This window comes from Neodiprion pinetum, chromosome 4 (assembly GCF_021155775.2).
Source record: "Neodiprion pinetum isolate iyNeoPine1 chromosome 4, iyNeoPine1.2, whole genome shotgun sequence".
In the NCBI taxonomy this organism is placed as follows: Eukaryota; Metazoa; Arthropoda; class Insecta; order Hymenoptera; family Diprionidae; genus Neodiprion; species Neodiprion pinetum.
In genome coordinates this window covers 19,270,863-19,289,802 of record NC_060235.2, presented here as the reverse complement: position 1 = coordinate 19,289,802, position 18,940 = coordinate 19,270,863, and the positions used below count along the sequence as shown (strand labels likewise).

General features: G+C 37.4%; 1 protein-coding gene and 1 long non-coding RNA gene across 13 annotated transcripts in view; one reads left to right on the top strand and one right to left on the bottom strand.

The window, feature by feature from the left end:
• Window positions 1–18,940, top strand: part of mub (poly(rC)-binding protein mub) — a 128,257-nt gene that overhangs the window by 78,764 nt on the left and 30,553 nt on the right. Inside the window, exon 1 of one of the 11 annotated variants that reach the window (XM_046624799.2) lies at window positions 18,006–18,313. The exons of 8 other annotated variants lie outside the window; for them this stretch is intronic. The gene's annotated coding sequence lies outside the window, so the exon portion shown is untranslated. Of the gene's footprint in view, window positions 1–18,005; window positions 18,325–18,940 lie in introns of those variants that run through there. 2 more of the 11 variants (XM_046624798.2, XM_046624802.2) reach the window with 2 other exon arrangements.
• Window positions 12,288–18,939, bottom strand: LOC124218261 (uncharacterized). 2 transcript variants are annotated; one of them, XR_011177066.1, is made up of 3 exons: window positions 18,716–18,939; window positions 13,215–13,300; window positions 12,288–12,859 (listed from the first exon to the last, which is right to left on the bottom strand). It is a non-coding gene; the product is annotated as an uncharacterized lncRNA (long non-coding RNA). The 2 variants fall into 2 exon arrangements; XR_011177065.1 differs by having other exon boundaries at window positions 13,240–13,300.

Genomic DNA, 18,940 nt, shown 5'->3' with positions numbered 1-18,940 from the left:
AGAGGGTGAGGCAGGAATTTCAAACCGAATAGTCGAATACCTGCAGCGGCAAGGAATCTTCTTGCGGTGTTCTAGCAGCCAATAAACTGCGTGTAAAGTAGGCTTTACTCAAGCTTCTGGATGCCCTTCGCTTTGCCAACGGAATTTAGACCGATTTGAAACGTTCTTGGATAGTAATCCTCACAGCGTCTTCAAAGACTTTAATATTCACTTCGGAACTTGCCACTCGCATGTTAATTATCCTTTTCCGACCTTTCGCTTCCAGCTTCACCCTCATACGTACCTACTTCCATCACATCTTCGATCCATTGCTTACCTTCCACCTTTTCAAGCTCTACTTTATACCCAATGAATGAGTACAAATGTTTCCAACTCCTACGCTCGAGTGAGTAGATTTAATACGTCAATACGTGAACACTTAACAGTCAGTCAACGCAACTTTCCAAAAGAATCAGAACGAAGCGTTTATTTATTGCTGGACTCTATCTTATTTTATTTGAAGCGAATATTGATAGCTTCTCGTGACTCGAAGTGAATTCGAATCATCTCACATCACGTGATATAATGTCGAGTTTTAGCGACTCCATGATTGCAAAAAAGAATTCACATTTCAAGTGTCTCCAAACAACTTTCAGCGACTCGACGTGACTGTCGACTAGCAGTTTCGCGTAACTTCACGTCATTCCACACGAATCGAACGTCGTCAGAATTTAACACTTGTTAACATTATTCGTACAGAACTGCAACGGAGCGGATAAGTCGCTATATCGAATCATCGGAATTTATTTCACGTAAGCCAATGAGGGGTATTCTCAAGGATTTTGGATACAGGCTTGCAGCAAAAGAAAAACACGTTTATTCATACGGTTGTAAAAGTCTTGAACCTTGGTTCGTTATTCGACTAACCAAAAGTATGGAACTTTGAACATTTTCAATGCTCCATCTCGCCGTTTAATTAAACCTGAGGAAAATTCTCACCATAAGAGTCAGTCTCAATTACCATGAACTAATAACCTTTCTGACCCACTTAACGCAAGCTGCAGGCTTGGTTCAGTAATAAGAGTACATTAGCTGTACCCCGAAAATACATCGCGTGATTTAAACTCGGGACGTCGTTATCCCTGATTAAGGAGGCGAGTCCCGAAGGAAGAAAGCTGAGGTCGTCCACCTGGCTCGTTGAACTTATTCAGGGAAGATTCCCGCCAGCCGGGATATTAAAATCTTTAGTAATTGAAAGTTTATTATCAATGTAGAACCCCGTCTGTACGTATAATATTATATAATTGTACAATAAGCGTCATGGTAACGAGATTTAATTCGACTAGAAGTTGGGAAGAAGGCTTGCGATAATTGCGAACCTTACGCGAATCCGAGCTGTCGTTTTGATATCGAGCCATTCGACATCGCGCGTGGAAAGAGGAGCTCCTGCGCCGTGAATTTTTCATGGCAGTCTAGTGCACAGAGTTGAAAAGTAATCGGTTGAAATTCAACCCGCAAATCAATACGAACTTCGTTCCGGCTTTTACTTTTTCTTATTATCCTTGCTCCTCCTCCTCTCTCTCTCTTTCTTCGCCGCTATCTTGCCGCTCCTTCGATTTCGCCTCGTCTCTTTCTTACCTCGAAACTACAATCGGGACCATTTCAATCCAATGTCCTCTTTCTCGCTTATTACTCTCGAATTCTGGACCATTTCATTTCCCAAAGCGGTCATTCATTCCGCTCGTATTCCACTCATTGTCGATATAATCTATTGCCGAGTGATGAATGTCTTTGGAAGGAATTTCTTACCCGGATCTTCTCTGCTTTCGGTCAAAGATTCGGCGTTCTATGGGATCCGTTTTTTTTTTTTTGTCGGCTGAATCAATTATTACCGTTGCTTCGAGCTTGCGGATTTATATTATCGCGGTTCAATCTAATCGTAGGAATAGAAAACGTTGATCGAGGTTCTTTGATTCTACGAATTAATTCTGTTTTACTTGAATTGAAGTAAAGTTATATCGCTTTTATTTATTTATTTTTTTCCTTCTTTTTTTTCTTTTCTCAAACCAAAACCTTCTTCAATTTCACGATGCTGCTTCGTACTTCGTAGAAGTATTAACGAGCGATTTCTTTGAGTGTGATAAAACCGAATTATTCTTTTTTTTTTCATCAAAGAATGACGGCTTAAGAAATATATTTCTTATAATATACGGGGCATTGTAATATACCGACATTCTGTAATTATAGTTGGACAGTCATTTTTGTTTTAAGTATTTTCGAAGCAAATATTATGCTTTGAAATACTACAGTGTGTGGAGTCGAAGAAAGTGTCGCGATAGTTGGAAAAATATGACATTGATTTGAATATATATGATTATATATTCCGTTTATCGTTTCTTCTTCGGTATATGATGTCACATTAAAAAATTGCAAACTACAAAATTGAAAATTTTCTTATTTAGAGAGACGCCAAATTTCAACAATGTCGTGACAATCAGTAACCGCGTATAAAATATTATATCATCGAGGAATGAAAATGACTTCGTTAAACAAGCCGAAGTTGTCGAGGTTGTAAGAAGTGATTTTCCGAGGTAGGCATGTATCTTCAAACTGTATCCACTTGGAATTTAATAATTCAACTTTTATTATCCCCGGAGAAGGAGAAAGAAGGCGGATTTTGCGACAAGATCCTCGGAGCAATGAGACTGGGAGGATCAAAAGATTGCGGGATCACGATTTACGCTGATATTCGTGTAAAAAGTTTCAAATGCGTCTACTTCGTCGAGTTTGAGTTGACAAAAAATTCTAGAGAAATTGATACAGCTACCGTAATGTGTTCGGTATTGTCGAAATTACAAGAAAATTTTTTACAAGTAACTATTCAGTGTGATTATAATTGTCGATATCACATTTTTCAGTTATTACAAAATTAAATCTGTTTGTTACTTTATAGCTGTATTTTTCCAGCCAAAAAATGACTTGCCATCAATTCACTGCTGCACCAACGTAAAATTATGACTTCACTTACGACAAAATATACTACGAATGATGATGGTAAAAAGAACAGTTGAACCCTTGAGGGGAACGTTTTTCTGCTGAACAAATTTAGAAAATCATAGGTGATCTATGGGTTTTCACGATTACAGATTACGATTCTAAAGTAAGAATTACGAAATTGAAAATGGCGTAAAAAAATTCACACTCCGAAACTAACAATTTTTTTTTTTGAAAAAACTAGCGCACCGAAAATTGTGAAACAAACACATATTGTAAAATTGTGTATGAGGAATGCGTAAAAAAAATTTCAGAGCCCCAACTGTCTACGTGACGAAAATGATAAGATTATTTTTGTGTTAAAAAAACGAGTTTTTTCACTTCAAAAGCTTATAACAAATATATGAGTGAATAAATTATTGCAATTTTGCATGAAATTTCAATGACTCAGTCACCCAACAGACCACAAAGTATTTATGTGCATATAAAAAGTGCAAATATATATATTAGAAATATGAAAAAAGGGTTAAAAACTGATCTTCAGTTTAAAACTAGAATTTTAAAAAAACAAAATAGCCAAGGACTATGTATGATAATCAAAACTAGATATTTCTTTCGCTCTATAACAGCGTAGCTCAAAAAATTCGAAAACTGGTGAAAATTTTTCCGCGTGTAACAACGGAAAAGAAACGTTGCATATTTTACGCAATTTCAAAAAAAAAAGAAAAATGCCTTTTTTATTCAAAATAATTTTCTCTCCTCCTACAAGATATATTTAAGAGCGGTCATAGGTAGTTTCATAAGACGTTATACTCTCAGCAAAAACGATTCATCTCGAGCCACCAATTCTGCATCTCAGTTTCCTCTCTTCAATTCTCATTTCGCAAAGTTACTTTGACTTTAGCTGAGTATTCGCATGCACACATTGTGCATAGATTTTTAAAACGGAATTCCCATTTCGCTGCAGTTCTCAACCGCGTTCATCAACTTACCGTCGACGCCGTCGCGTAGAGTTGAAAATCTTGCAATTCTGAAACGTATTCATTGCACAACGAGCTTGCGACTGAAGTAGAGGCATCATTTACGTCATCTCAAAGTCTGTCTTCACGACGACGAAGTATGAGTTTTTTTTTTTCTTTTCAACTCTGATCAAAGGATATCGAATAAAATTCGCAAGGATTTTTTCTTTTTTTTTGGTCATCGTTGTTTGTTTTTTTTTTTTTAAGTTTTTTTCACCCCGGATCAGGGTCAGATACAGGCCTCAAAATTCGTAGATGAAGATTCATCGACTACGACGAAGAAAAAATCTGTTATCATGATTAGAATTGCTGTGCTTTTTGACTGGAGGAATGGAAAGATTGATTAAAAAAATACACACACACACACATGCAACCATGCAAGTTATACGAAATAAATCAATTATTCTTTGGCGTATAAATTTCTATCCTGAATTCTTATATACTACGTATTATAAATTTTTTTTATTATATTATAATTTTTTCTGTATAATCATTCTTACAGGAATTTTGCTATTCGGGGTACTGATATTATTTGATAGAATAATTATCTCAGGAATCTCGTCGATTTATAGTTGTGGAAATTTTCTCTTCTACTCTCTTCAAATATCTCAAGTATCTCAAGTCATCGGCATTGACGTAACGTAAAAGTACCTGAAATGATTAACTTGGCCACTGCTTGTTCAGATTGTAAAATCATGAAACTGTAGAAAGTGTATGTAAGCTGATTAACTCTGACGAATTTTTGCTACATCTGTGAAACTGATTAAAATAGTAATTCTCAGAGACGTGAAATTTTTCTCTCTGCATTTCAGCTGGAGCAGATTACACCGTCTGAAAATATATTATTACGTGCAGTACACGTACATTAATGTATACAATGTGTACACATAGAAATACATCTAATATGCATTTATGGAAGTAAACTCTCTCGAGGGTAATTACTTCCTGTAGTGAAACTTTATAAAGGGATAAAGGGAGAAAATGTAAAGGGCCGAAGAAGTATAAGGCGTTGCAACGAGGGGGAAGGGTAAGAAAAAATGGAAGATTGTCGGGAAAACTCCACTTTCTGAGTAAATAAAAAATCTAGTACGTGTTATTATTCTTTTTGACTATCCTTATTCGTACTTTATATTCTTTAAATTATTAAGATAGTTTGATATTGGTGCAACAATAAATTGACGTCAAGGCTTTACTTAACTGAAATAAAGTAGTAAATTAAACAAACAGATTGAATGTCGCGATAACTGGAAAATGTGTATAAGTATTTGAAAGTAGGTGTTATGCACGTTATTTTCTATCAATTATCCAAAACACATGACATTTTTTTTCAAGTTTGAGCATGTTTACGCACTCAAACTTTTCAGCGCTGCTTGATGAGTCTTGGAAGCACCCTGTTACCAATTTCGCTTGTTTATTCGTTGTTTGTTTTCATTTTTATCGAACCCTCAACATTCTCGAGGGCTTAATAAGGTATCAGCGAACAGACGGGGCGCGAAATTGAGATTTTAAACGCCTTGCAAGAGTAGCAGCAAGAGCAACAGCACCAGCTCAATATAACAGGCTGCAGATTTTCCAGTCGAATATTTAGCGCGACTTATTCACCGCAGGTCGGGAACCCGGCGACTACACGATGGAATTAACCACAAATCACGCAAATTGCCAACTCTGCAAAGGACCGCGTGGTTCGTTTTCCTCAAGCACTTGTTAACCCGACGACGACGAGCGAAACGAACGGCGAATAGCAATTATATACGCACCAGTTATACACCTCAAATTGTTATCCAAATGTTCTTAATTTAAATTTATTCCGAGCAAAACAATTTATAATTTACATTTCACTATGCGTAGGTAAACAGTATTTATGTTGTGTCATGTTTTTTCACAGACGCTAAAAATATGATTAACAAGTAATTCGAACGATGAAAGTTTCAAACCAAAAAATACATCGGATAATTTTTTTCAAATCCAATATCTACACTTTCGACCGATTGAAATCGGGAATTCAAATTTAAAGGTACATCGCATCTGTACCTGTATCAATTTACCTGCAAACGAATTTGCTTCCTGAATATTAAATAATTTGTGATTTATTCATTTTGAATTCATTATGCAAACACTACGTAACATAATTATGTGACTTTCAACTTGAAGAAACAGAAGAAAATACACGCTGTAAATATGTTACGCTATCGATCGCGATTTATAATGAGCAGATATTAAGCTCAAGTTACAGCAGCTTTATCATCCGTTGCATGATGGAAATAAGAAATTCTGATCAATGCACACAGCGTAGGGAAAATTTCATAATAATATATTCGCTGAAAAAATTCAACAAAATGAGTATCGTTACCAGAGCGATTTGAATATCGCTGAAATCACAAGAAATTGAACAGCTACGAGTAACTGTTCAGTAAATTAACGTTGTTGATACTGCATATTTCAATTATTCCAACGTTGAATCTACCGATATACTTTTTTTTGTTTGTTTCTTCTTTCTTTCAATTGAACGTGAGTTATTGAATTTTGAAAGACTCATTCAGCGGCTAACCGATCACGCGCTAACGATTGGCTATATTTGTCGTAAGGTGCTGACGTCACGACTGGAAAATGGGTCACAGGGTAATTAATTACGCATTACATGTACACTGAGAAAAATTTCATTCGTTACGGTAACTAGAATAACTCAGTAAAACAGGCATCGTTAAAAAAAACTGTTTGAATATTGTCGGAATTACGAAAAACGAGGTACGCCTAACCATTTTGCGCTATCGTCGATCCTTTTTTGTCAATCGCAACGCAAAATCAGTTTCTTCGGTTTACTATACTTTTTTAGTCAAACAAGGCTTTAACGTCAATTTATTGTTCCACAAGCATTAAATTTTCGCAACAGTTGCAAGAAAATATAGCAACAGTAACGAGAAAGAATAGTAAGAGATACTAGACTCTAGGTAACGGCTACAAAACTAGAAATATATTTTTCGATTGTGGTAAAAAGTGAAAATAGTTGAGGACTGAGCGTTAACCGGAACTAAAAAATTTCTCTCTCCACGTATCATTTGTAAACGCGAACCGCTGTAAATTTTAGATTTTTTTTTTTATTTTATTTAAAATTGCAACACGTTCGCGTCTAAAAGCCATATAAAGTGGACTCTCCGTAACTTCCTACGCGTACGGGGTTCCGGGGGGGGGGGGGGGGGGGCTTTTTTGGGAGTCATAAAGCGATCCTCAAAACTCTCGATCTCAGCACCCTCGGTTCTCAAAGGCTGGGTTTGCAGGGTGCAGCCCGGTGTTCCGGATCCAAGGCTACTAATTGTGCATACACACCTTGTGCCGAGCTTTCGTGCCGAGCTTTCGTGCCTCGAACCCAAGCCGGACAAGCCGAGTACCCGGAGGGTGGAGACCCTCTTTCATGATCCGTAGGCATTGTTCTCCTATCTCCTCTTCTCTCCTCTCCTCTCCGCTCCTTTCTTCTTTATTCTCTCCTTTTATTTTTACCCCATCTAATCCCCGCGATCCCTCCTCCCCGGACACCGAGAGACGAAACGAGCCGGGCTGCTGCTGTTTGCTTAATCAGGCCTTGTTAATTGTAGGCGACACGTTGCGCTCTGCAACACACGTACCCAAAAAAATGACAGAGATCGCGACGATGATGTATAATATACATCGGTATGACCCAGCAAAATGGACGGGAAAACATCGCTCTTTTCAACACTGTGGAATAAAAAAAAAAAAAAAAGGTCGTTTCGAGATTGGAGACATTGAAGAAATTGGCTGGTTCACTGAACAAAATAATAGATTTTATACCAGTTAGTGTTTTTACTCGTTCTCGCTGACTTGTTTTTACTCCAACACTGATTTGTTTGATTCAAATAATAGCTAGGCGGTACTAGATAACCCAATAAATTTACCACAATCAATGCGATGGGTGTTGGATACATTTTTATATCTCAAGAACAAGTGGATATTAAATAACGACTGTTCGAGTAATTGGAAACGTTCCAAATATCCGAAATAAACACTCGATTTTCAAAAATTTACCCAAATGGAAATTGTATCAAGTCAATATTTTGGGTGTTCAAAATGTGTCGATTGTTAAATAGTCCTTATCCAATATTTACTTGCTGCTAGATTGAAAAAATTTTTGATATACGCACCAAACAAATTATTGACCAAGTGAAAAGGAATCGTGAAAACAGTGAAAAAGTAATTCTTTTTCCATCCGTATTAATTAACTATTAGAGAACAATTTATTTTTATAGTCAATTCGGAAATTGAACATCTAATATAGTATCAGATGGGCATCAAATTATTATATTCCACCAAAATCCTTAACAGATTTTTCTCATGTGTAGTTAGATTTGTAGACACGATCACGTTTTCGCTTTTACGTGAGCCGGAGACAGGCGGAGAGGTCAAAATTAATTTCGGGATGCGGTCAAGGCAGGCAGATCATGGATATTACACGATACGTGATTCAAATTTGAAATTTTATCGTCTAAATCTTTGAAACATAGGCAGGTTCAGTATTCGATTTTCTTATAATTTTTTTACACAGAATTTGTCATATATTGAACAATTTATAGTTTTATGATATTTATTTACAATTTGTTCGAATTTTCATCCTGCAGCGTTCGGATTATTGTCACTGTTTCAAAATTGAAGTTGCTGATATTTTGTAAACGGCGCTCGTATAGTACTTTGCAAAAATGTGACATATCTCCATCGAGTCATTGATTTATCCTCCACATTTCATTCGAATTTGTGTCGGGTTCTCTTCTCAAAAATTTACATCGCAAACGACTAATCTAAAAATAAAATCGCAGATTGTAACAGAAGTAGAGCAAATACAGAAAAGCGTATAAATTCATCTTCTCCAAAAACAATATTTGAAACAAAAATCCGTTTCGCTTAGAAATGAATTCTTATAATACCCAATATTCAAAATTTATACCGATTCAATTGCAGTGATCTTATTTTCATCCCACTCTTAAAATCTCAGGATACACTCCAAAATGTTTACTTTTTCACATACGTAAATAAAAACAATTTATTTCCGTTCCCTTCTCATCTACAGAATTCAAAATATCAGTTCCTCAGAATATACCAGATGATGAATTTCATATTCAAAAATATCGGAATCCTTGTCCACAAAAAGTGCAGTTGTCATATTTTTTTGTAAAACAGGAAGTACTGAAAATTAGAGACAAAAAAAAAAAAAATATGCCTAAATCGTGATGAAGTTAATCAACGTATTTCTGGTACCCGATAAGGCTCAAAGGCACAGAAGTTGAAAGATAATCATACCTCTTAGTTTAGACTATGAATTTTCCGAATTACATCTAAATCGAAATTTTTACCCTAAAAAGCCGGTATTGAAAAATTTATTTGAAATTCCAAAGAAATCGGTGACGCGATTCGCACCAATTCAGAACTTGGGTTGCACTCCATTCAGAACTCTATTTAAGATAGCTGTTAAGTGAACTGAGAAAAATTTCATTTGTTACAGAAACTAGAAAAATTGAGTAAAACAGGTATCGTTAAAAAAAAAACTGTTTCAATATTGTTGGAATTACAATAAACGAGGTACGCGTAACCATTTTGCGCTATCGTCGATCCTTTTTTGGTAATTGCAATGCAAAATAAGTTTGTTCGGTTTACTCTACTTTTTTAGTTAAACAAGGCTTCAACGTCAATTTATCGTTGCACAAGCATTAAATTTTCGCGACAGTTGCAAGAAAATATAGTAACAGTGATCGCAATGAGAAAGAATAGCAACGGATACTAGACTTTCCGGTAACAGCTGGAAAACTAATTTTCATTTTCTACCTAGAACTATATTTTTCTATTTTGGTCACAAATGAAAATAGTTAAGGACCGAGCGGTAACCGAAGCTAAAAATTTCTCTCAGTGTAGCCGCGCGCGAGGTTTGTCAAACCTTTTTTGACGAGGTGCGAGGAGGTTCGTTTCTCAAGTTAACTCGGTACCTGATCCTGCAACTCTGACAACTCTGCCCGTTCCGTTCTTCCTCGGTGCCGAGCAGCAGTCCTAGTCATAAATCATGTAATTCCTGCTCCATTACAGTTAGCCCCATCTGTCTCACCGAGCAATTTCTCAACCCTCGAGCCTCCACTTATACCATCCTCCACGTCCATCCAAGACGAACTCGACCGGCGACGCGTCAAGCTGGAACTGACAAGACGAGAAGATGAAAAGAAGATGAATCTCGGTTTGTGGGGAAGGGTTTGATTGCGTCCCAGCCGACTCCCTTAACCATTCGCAAAGCCTCGCATCTTCTCAAATATATACGTATATAAATTGCCATTGTCCGTTCTTCATTACGAGGACGTCAAAGAGGGCGGGTGGCTCGAATTACGCCAGATTCGAATATTTCTTATCGTCATTTCGTTCTTGGCTCCGCGTAGAAAACACTCTGTGCCAATTTCGGTCACGATAAGAAAGCTCGGTACAACATTGTTTGAAAATTCACGCCAGAGATTTTATTACGTAAGATTCGTTACTAGAATCTGCTCTAAATTCTTTCAGTACGAAAGTATTGCGGAATAAAGATTGAACAAGCGGAACTGAGGTTGATCAAGTTTGATGACGTTCAACAATTGTCACCCGTCAATTCTAAGAGGCTTAAAAAAGAAAAAGAAAAAAACGGATCTGCAAGAAAAGAAAACAAATTTCAAGGTATCATACCATTCTGCCTTTTTTCAATCATACATCTCATCTCACATGTAAACCGCCCTGAAGTTAGAATTCAATTACCTCGGTTAGAAAACCGTTGACCTTAAAAATAAATTCAAATCATGCTCTTGGAGAGAATTTTATTCGTTACGAAACAGTAAAACGTTTCCAATATGATGTTCAAATGACGATAAAAATGACAGGAAAAGTAACAAGTAAAAAAAAAAAAAAAAATGTATCTTTCCGTATCCATGAAGTAGAGAAATTCTACCAAATCTGACCCAAACCTTCTGAACTTGGATTTAAGAGATGCTTTTCCACGAGGAATCTTTCGCTGCTATTTTTGCGACAATTTTTTTCAGATTAAAACAAAAAAAAAAAAAAACAAGATAATATTGCTTTCAAATAATTGTATTCTAGGATCATTCCGAAAATGAGATAGAGACAAAAAGTCTCCGGAATCATAATTTAGCGGGCAATATTGATAGGCTAATTGTAAGTAACACGGACAGGACGAGGAATAAGCCGTATAAATTAGGATGCGGTTGCAGTTACGGTAATATACGCTTTAGCTTATGAGAAGTTGATGTTGTTACCGGGAACGTCGAGTTTCTGCACTCGGGGCAATTATCTCAGGGGATACATAATCGTGTTCGGTGAGTAAAGTTTGCGTACAGGTATGTACGGTTATTTACTAGTTATAACACGACTCGATGCAGACCTTGTCAGTCGTCTAGTTTATCATGCATTTCTACCACCTTTGGCGAATGAATTATTAAAATTATTATAGCGACAAGGCATTTTGGTACAAATGTTTTATTATATTTAATCGGCTTGTTGCTGCTGGATTCAATTTGATGAAATATTTATAAAGTTACGAATAATCGAACTTTGTTATACATGTGGAACTATTGGTTGTCGGTTCTTTTTTGTTTTTTTTTTTTTTATTGAAAGCTTTGTGATGACATATTTTTTTATTTTATATCACTTTGTGATTGGACCGTATTATACGTTTGACACATCCTTAAGTGCCTCACTGTTCAAAATTCTCACCGTGAAACTAGACTTAAGGAATTGACTCTTGGAAGTCGTAAATCACGGGAATAACCCGTTAGAAGAGATGTAGGTGAAGTTCGTCGCTGTTTATCTTCAATCTCGTGTCTTCAATCACCTCGAGCCGCAAGGTGTCGAAACGGCAACGTTATTTCCGCTGCCTTGTCTTTCCTTCTTTTTGGATTTTTGCTTGTCATTTTAGAACTGACTTTTCATGTCGTATATTGAGGAAAAAAAAATAGCTAAGAAACCAGGACTCCGAATTAGTGACGGGCGAAAAATGATAATCAGTCGGATACACTTTGCAAGTCTTGTAATTTAATATAATTTGCATGTTGAAGTGTACGTGAAATACAAATTACATTTATGTTTTGCAATTAAGATGAAAAAAGATACCTATATTGGTTGAAAAAATTTGGAAATAAACGAAAGTCAATTACCAAAAACAAATATAATTTGTGTACATTTAATTTCTTTTTATTCATAAAATATACACGTAATTTTACGGTTTTTTCTTACCTTGAAATCAAGACGCGATTAATAACGAATTTTTATCAGATAATGCCCCTTGCTACTCAGAATCAAAAAGAAATTTCTCACGTGAAACAAAAATCCGTTAAGAAACGAACAAAAAATCCACATGATCGAATTGAAGTCGTTGGAAAATTCTAACAATATATATTTTATAGATTCGACGCGGAATCTGACAAACCGCTGGAAGATCGGATCGACCTTTGAACTATTTGTGAAATGTAATCTATTTTCGCAGAATCCGAGACCTCCTTCTGTTCGTCCTTAACTTCCTCCTCCTACACTGCACTCGCGGCTTCTCCATAAACAAATTGATACTCTCAACTCGGTTGATAGTGGGCTGTGCCTGGTCGCTCCGGAGCATCAGATTCAATTATCATTTTAGGTGGAACGGGAAGCAATTATCGGAAATTCAGTGCGTCAATGCGTTGTTGCGTCAATCGCCAGCTGCCAATATTCCTTAGCGCCTGATTATATTATATAAATTCTGTGACAGGCTGAATTTAGGAATCACGCTACTCCAACTTTCCGTACTTTGAGGTAAACCGATGACCTGCTTCTGGGCTCGATGGAGGAAATCGGAGCAAGGTCGGCTGTTTGAGGAAAAAAACATACAGTTTATTATGAAAATTTGACTGACATTCTTTTATTCCTGCAGTTTGATCATAGTTAACTAAATTATTCCACTTTCTAAACTACGAGCAAAAGATTTGTTCTTCACGAGGCAAAATGGGGCGACACTGGATATTCTTTTTTTTTTTTTCATTTTGCGAGTAATCTAAAATGGATATTTTTATTCCAAAATTGTGAACAATTATGCTTGTTTTGCATCGAAGAGAGGAGTATCCATTAGATACATGAAAACCCAAAATTTATCTCAAACTAATAAGTGAAATGAAAACGTCGTTTCGTTCATAAATTCTGATAAGTGATACCTTTTTTCTTTACCATAGGAAATAGTATATTGTATTACCTGTGCCGAAGGTAGGCGGATTTCCGTCGAGTGCGAGTGTTTTTCAGTCAACGTATTGTATCTGCAAGAATAACAAAATTCTGGTAACTATTACCCGAACTAATTATTACAGAGCTACGTCACATGTTTAGTTCAATAGTAAATTTAGTCATTTACAAGTTTATATTACATTTTATCAGTTTTTAAAACAAATTTATCGCATAATTGTACGATTAAACAAAAGCTGCTAATCTTCATACATTTATACGTAATTTAATCAGTTTTAATTTTAGTCTGTTTTTTAGATTCTCGAGCAAAATTTTTCCAGTAGCTGCGAATTGCTTTTTCTCATAATTATTTATTACATATAACCATGTTTTTGCCAAAAAATCAATTTCCCATTTTCAGTTTTACCGTTTTACGGTTTTATAATGAGTCGGGATGTGAAATATTTGTTTTCTACTGCACACATTACCATTGAAATAGAATAGATTCAGGTCATGTGTGATCGTGACATTCGTGGCACTACTTCAGAATTTATAGATTTCACAGTTAAATAATAGAAACTAGAAGTTGCTGCAAAATTCAATGTTATTGGAAATTAGAGTCTTTATGCTTTTTCACGATCTGCAGTCTATCTTTTGTTCTACGTGTTGTACTATTATGCGATTGGTTGCAAAATATTTATTTTAACAATAGTGTTTCAAGTTATATGTAAGGCGTATAATTTATTTGTATTTTCAAAAGGGTTCGTCGACATGCGTATAGAATATCGGAAGAAGTAATGCCTTCGCCATGAGGTTTTGCAGAACACGCAATGGCAGGAATTCAAAAATGCAGAAGATCTGAAATAAACCAGAAATTAAAGGGAAGAACTCAGAGCACAAGTAAAAATTAAATTCCAAATCATTTTACCCAAACTTTGACCATGTGAAATAGTGTTGTGTAATAAAAAAATATTGCGTGTTTTCTTCCTTTGATGCGTTACATTATTGCAGAAGACGTGATATTTAATTTTGTTTTTAACCTTTCTACGTAACTACGCATAAATAAACTTGATCCGATTTGCAGGATCAATTGAAAACGAATCGTGGTACTCTTGTTTTTATTTATTTCTTTATTTTTGCTAGAAGTTTTCCTTGCTGAATTAGGTTATTCACTTTTTAGCAGATGCGTGTTGCCCGCTTAGTCTGAAGTATTTACATAATTGTGTGCCTTTCAAAAAGGGCTCCGAATTTCTAGAAATCAATTGGAAATCTGACCATCGCCTGTCTGTAAGCAACATCTTTTTCAGGCTGCGAGAGGTAAACCGTGAAAGATAAGTTGCCTATTAATAGGCGAAGATTTAAGTTCGGATGCTCGGCCGATAAAGGTGATTAAATTTTGTGTCAGCAGTGTTTGTAATTCTGTAGGCATAATCGATTATCAAGCACGACCATCGCTGTGACTTTGGACGTGAATATGTGATCAATTTTCCCGTACAAGAAAGTGTCCCAGAACATGAAACGTTATCGCTTCTCTTTCTCTACCGTGGCCCGTTTCGAAATGAGACCAAAAATGCGCTGTAAATACTAAACGGATTGACAGCGAAGATTTATCTGACGAGGCTTTGGCATCATGGTAGAGTAGAGAATAAGTTAGACGACGAAGCCGAGCGAGAAATAAAGCACGTGACGCAGGCGTGAAGGCAGAAAGCCTTAAACCCCAAATCAGACCCTCCAAGAACTTTTCCAGGTCACTGTATGTTCCTATGTACTATGTACTATAGACACTTCGACGATGAATCAATAAGCGGATTGGGGATAACCAATACCCACGTCCGCTTCCGTCTGCTTATGTGTCATGTAAATGTATACCTATGTATGTACATTGCAGGTATATTATACGTTCCGCAATCCGTTTCCAGTTTCTTCATCGAGTTTCCTCATTTCGAAAGTATACCATTACCGTTCGTCCCCTTTCAATAAACAAGCCGTTTGAATTACGGTTTCACTCGAGCTATAAACCGACATCTACACACAGATTTCGGAGTGCATTTACGCTGACAGCGATAAAATTCGCCTGTCGAATATTTATTTATGCAACAAATTCTCTTCTGGAAATATTAATTCGCGTATTAGGCTTCGACCATACGGTTCGACATCCGTGTCTAACGATAAGTCTATGGTTTTATCCGGCAGTGTGTTTTCCTTTGGGACAACCCTTTTCCAAGGCCCCTCTCCAACCCAAATAGCTTAAGGTTCTACGAAAGGTTTTGTGATTTACTACCTGGGAAGATTATCGTCGAGGGAAAATGCCGCCTACGGACGGGCAACCCAACTTTCATCCATACGTTAGATGCTACCGTCTACGTAGGAAAGTTGGATTTCATATCCTTAGGCGGCATTTTCCAGTTGCACGCCTTTGAATTAATGATTATTTCTAATCGATCGAGTATCAGCGTGTGAAAATATTGAAGTTTCGCTTCTACGTCTCATACGATACCGCGTATGGATTATGTCATATATGTACATGGGATTTTCCAAGAACCGTAGCACGACAGGTGCGTCAGGTTTTTCGACACCACGGCGACTACCCAGCCGGCTTCTTTCTCTCTCTCTCTCTCTCTCTTTCTCTCTCCTTCTCTCTCTTCCCTCTGTCGTAATTCTTCACTACTTTACAGGGGCCGAGCGGTAGACGCGCGTGTGTATCAACACATTCACAAGAATCGTGTTTGTGTATCGGCAGTTGCCTGTGATTCGCACCTCATTAATTCTCGTTTCCACCGCGGGCGACGATTATAACTCGCACGTTTGTCGAGGTGACCATAAAAAGTGAGATTTGAAATTCCTTGCGACTTTCCCTGTGGTGAGATGTTTTTTTTTTTTTCCATCTACATGTTTGTTTTTTTTTCGTATTGTGTACGGTGATCTCGGTACATTTATTCACAAACAAGCATGCGAAACGTGTTCCGGTGATACTCAATCGTGTAGAATATGTTATAACAATAAGAATTATTATTATTGTATGCAATATAATTATTCTGCACGGTCATTCGTACAAATTTTATGAGTGAATTCCTTTTTTCTCCGAATCTTTATTTTTTCTACTTTCTTTCTGTTCTTGCATTACTTTCCCTAAAATGATTATCGATTTATAGGGAACTTTTTCGTATACCTTACAAAATTCTATTCACTCAGATCAATTGTTTGATCACTGTTTAGAGATTCATTGCAATACGCTGAAATACTTAGTGCAAGGGCATAAAAAAAAAAAAAATTCATCTCAATGATCCAGAATCTGTATAGCACAAAAATTATAAAACTGGAGCTCTCCGTATATCATTGCGTGATTTTTCTGTACAGATTAAGTAGGAGAATATCAGAACTGCCATTGACTTGAATTAGTCGAACTAATTCCAAAGCCGATAGATTAAAATAGACAAAAATCATCCAAGTCACGACGAGAATGTTCAATACAAACACAAAGCACAAACTATTCCACTAACAAAGTGTAATCAAAAAATATGAAGGAACCTAGAAGAACATTACCATCGTTGGTAGTAAAGCCAAATTCTTCCTGAGGTAATCCACATTTAAGCATATTACACAATCCTTTCGAAATTTAATTGTTCATCATTTTGTATACCTTAATTATAGCTGTATTACACGAGTATTACTACGTTCAAAATCATGACGAATAAACTTTAATAGATAGGCTTTGTAATATTCTTAAATGTGGGTTTGACCTCGAGGGATCCGCTGCAAGAATGGTAACGTTCTTCTAGATACCAGCTATCGATATTGTTTGATTGTTTGAAGAATGTAAGAATACTCAGCAGAACGGTCGTATTCTTTCGGCCGATGCTGAAAGTTTGGAATGATCAACAGCCTACTTTAAAACCAATTTTTTTTATTTGCTCTAAATTTTATACGGCTGGATAAGTGGCTCTAGTGTAGAACTATTACAGGATATGAAATTTCGGAGAGGTAAATTCCGACAGGCTTCGTAATAAGCTCTTGAACGTTAATTCACCCCAAACTGTTGGAATGAAGCGCAACGATACAAACGTTCTTCCACGTACAGTCTGTCTGTTTGATTTAGTCAAACCCTACGTCATAAAATATGACATCATATCGCAAATGAATGTCTCTATAAAAATATATCATTTGCTACTAATCATTGTAGTGTACCAAAAATCGAATCTAATATTTTAAGTATGATATTGCACGACTTCCAAATTACCCAAGAATCCCTGCGAAGGGCGCGACTAAACCGAATAGACAACTTTTCTTATTGAAACCCTAATATTCATTGGTATAAACAACCCCACGGGCTTGTTTTCCACTCTTTTTATTGTTTATTTCGAAATGAAGGATCCCAATTTAATAGCAAACTGCTTTTAGATATCGAAAATTTCTCAAACTCGGAGAATTATTCCCAGTTTTAAACAACCTAATAATGAAGTCAAAACGAAACTTGAAAGTCTGTAACCTTTGTTTGTATTTTTGAGTGTTTCCTAAAAAAATAAAAAATTCACAATGAAAGTTGCATATTATCCATCAACATCGACGATAGAGTGAAAATTTAATTTTCCTGCGGACAACTTCATTGCTATCATCGTTCAATACCGCCGACAATTGGCGGGCCGGAAGCGCAACAATGTTGAAAACCTCGTGCGCGAGAGGCGCTGCGGTAGTTTTTGACTCGAGCAGTGAGCGCGGTCGAAGCGCTAGTCGTGCCAAGGGGGGAAAGCGGGGCGTCGACCGGTGGCGCCGCCTGCGGTAGCGTACGAAACGAGGCGGATCGTAGCGGCTGGCCGGCGAGTTGGAGTTATCGAGAGACTGACTCGAGTCTAGGCGAGAGAAGAAGTGAAGAGGGGAGAGAAGAAACGAGAGACTGATTTGCGTTCCATCGAGGTACCGCCGCCGTGAGCGAAGGAAGAACCGAAGTTGTAAAGCTTGTAAGTGCGTTTCTGTGCTCGTCCGCCGGTCGTCGTGGGTCGCGTTTAATACATCGTCGAGTAGCAGTGATCGTCGTGCGTCGTAGCCGCCGTGCAGTGCCAATGAACAATCGAGCCCCGACCGCCGTGACCAGGGGCGACTTGTGAGAGCAGGTGATATATCGGTAATTCACTTTCAGCAATATATATTATCCGCACCGAGACTCCCCGCCGTAATAACGATGTGGGTCAAGTCTGGTCGGAATTACGTTTATGTGGATGAATTCGTGGAGCACGCCGACCGGCGACGCGACGATGCCTTGCCTTCGTCTCGCGTCGCGTCGGGCGGGAGGAGCGAGAAGATAGTCGCGATTCGGTCCCTGCATTCACGATTCACAATCACACGGGATGCGTGCTCAAACTACGCTTCCGGGCAGGAGCGCGAGTCGATTTTCTCCCATTTGCGACAGAGAAAGAGAGGAGATAGAGAAAGAGAGAGAGAGAGAGAGAAAGAAAAGAAGAGAAATGAATGCCTACTACGCCGGCTAAAACTCAACAATAATTAACAAAACCCACCTGGCGGCGTCGCTCGGTTCTCCGAGATTGCTGTTGGATATTTTTGCGCCGCCCAGCCGCCAGCCAACTTCGCGAAATTCGCCAATGGCGAACGTATTAATACATACTACTTCTATCCCATTTGAAATTCTCGCCATTTACCGTTGCTGAATTCACAGCCAAACGAGACTCTGCTGGGCACGGCAGCCTTCGGGGGGTCCTCACAAAGGGTACAAGCACCAAGAA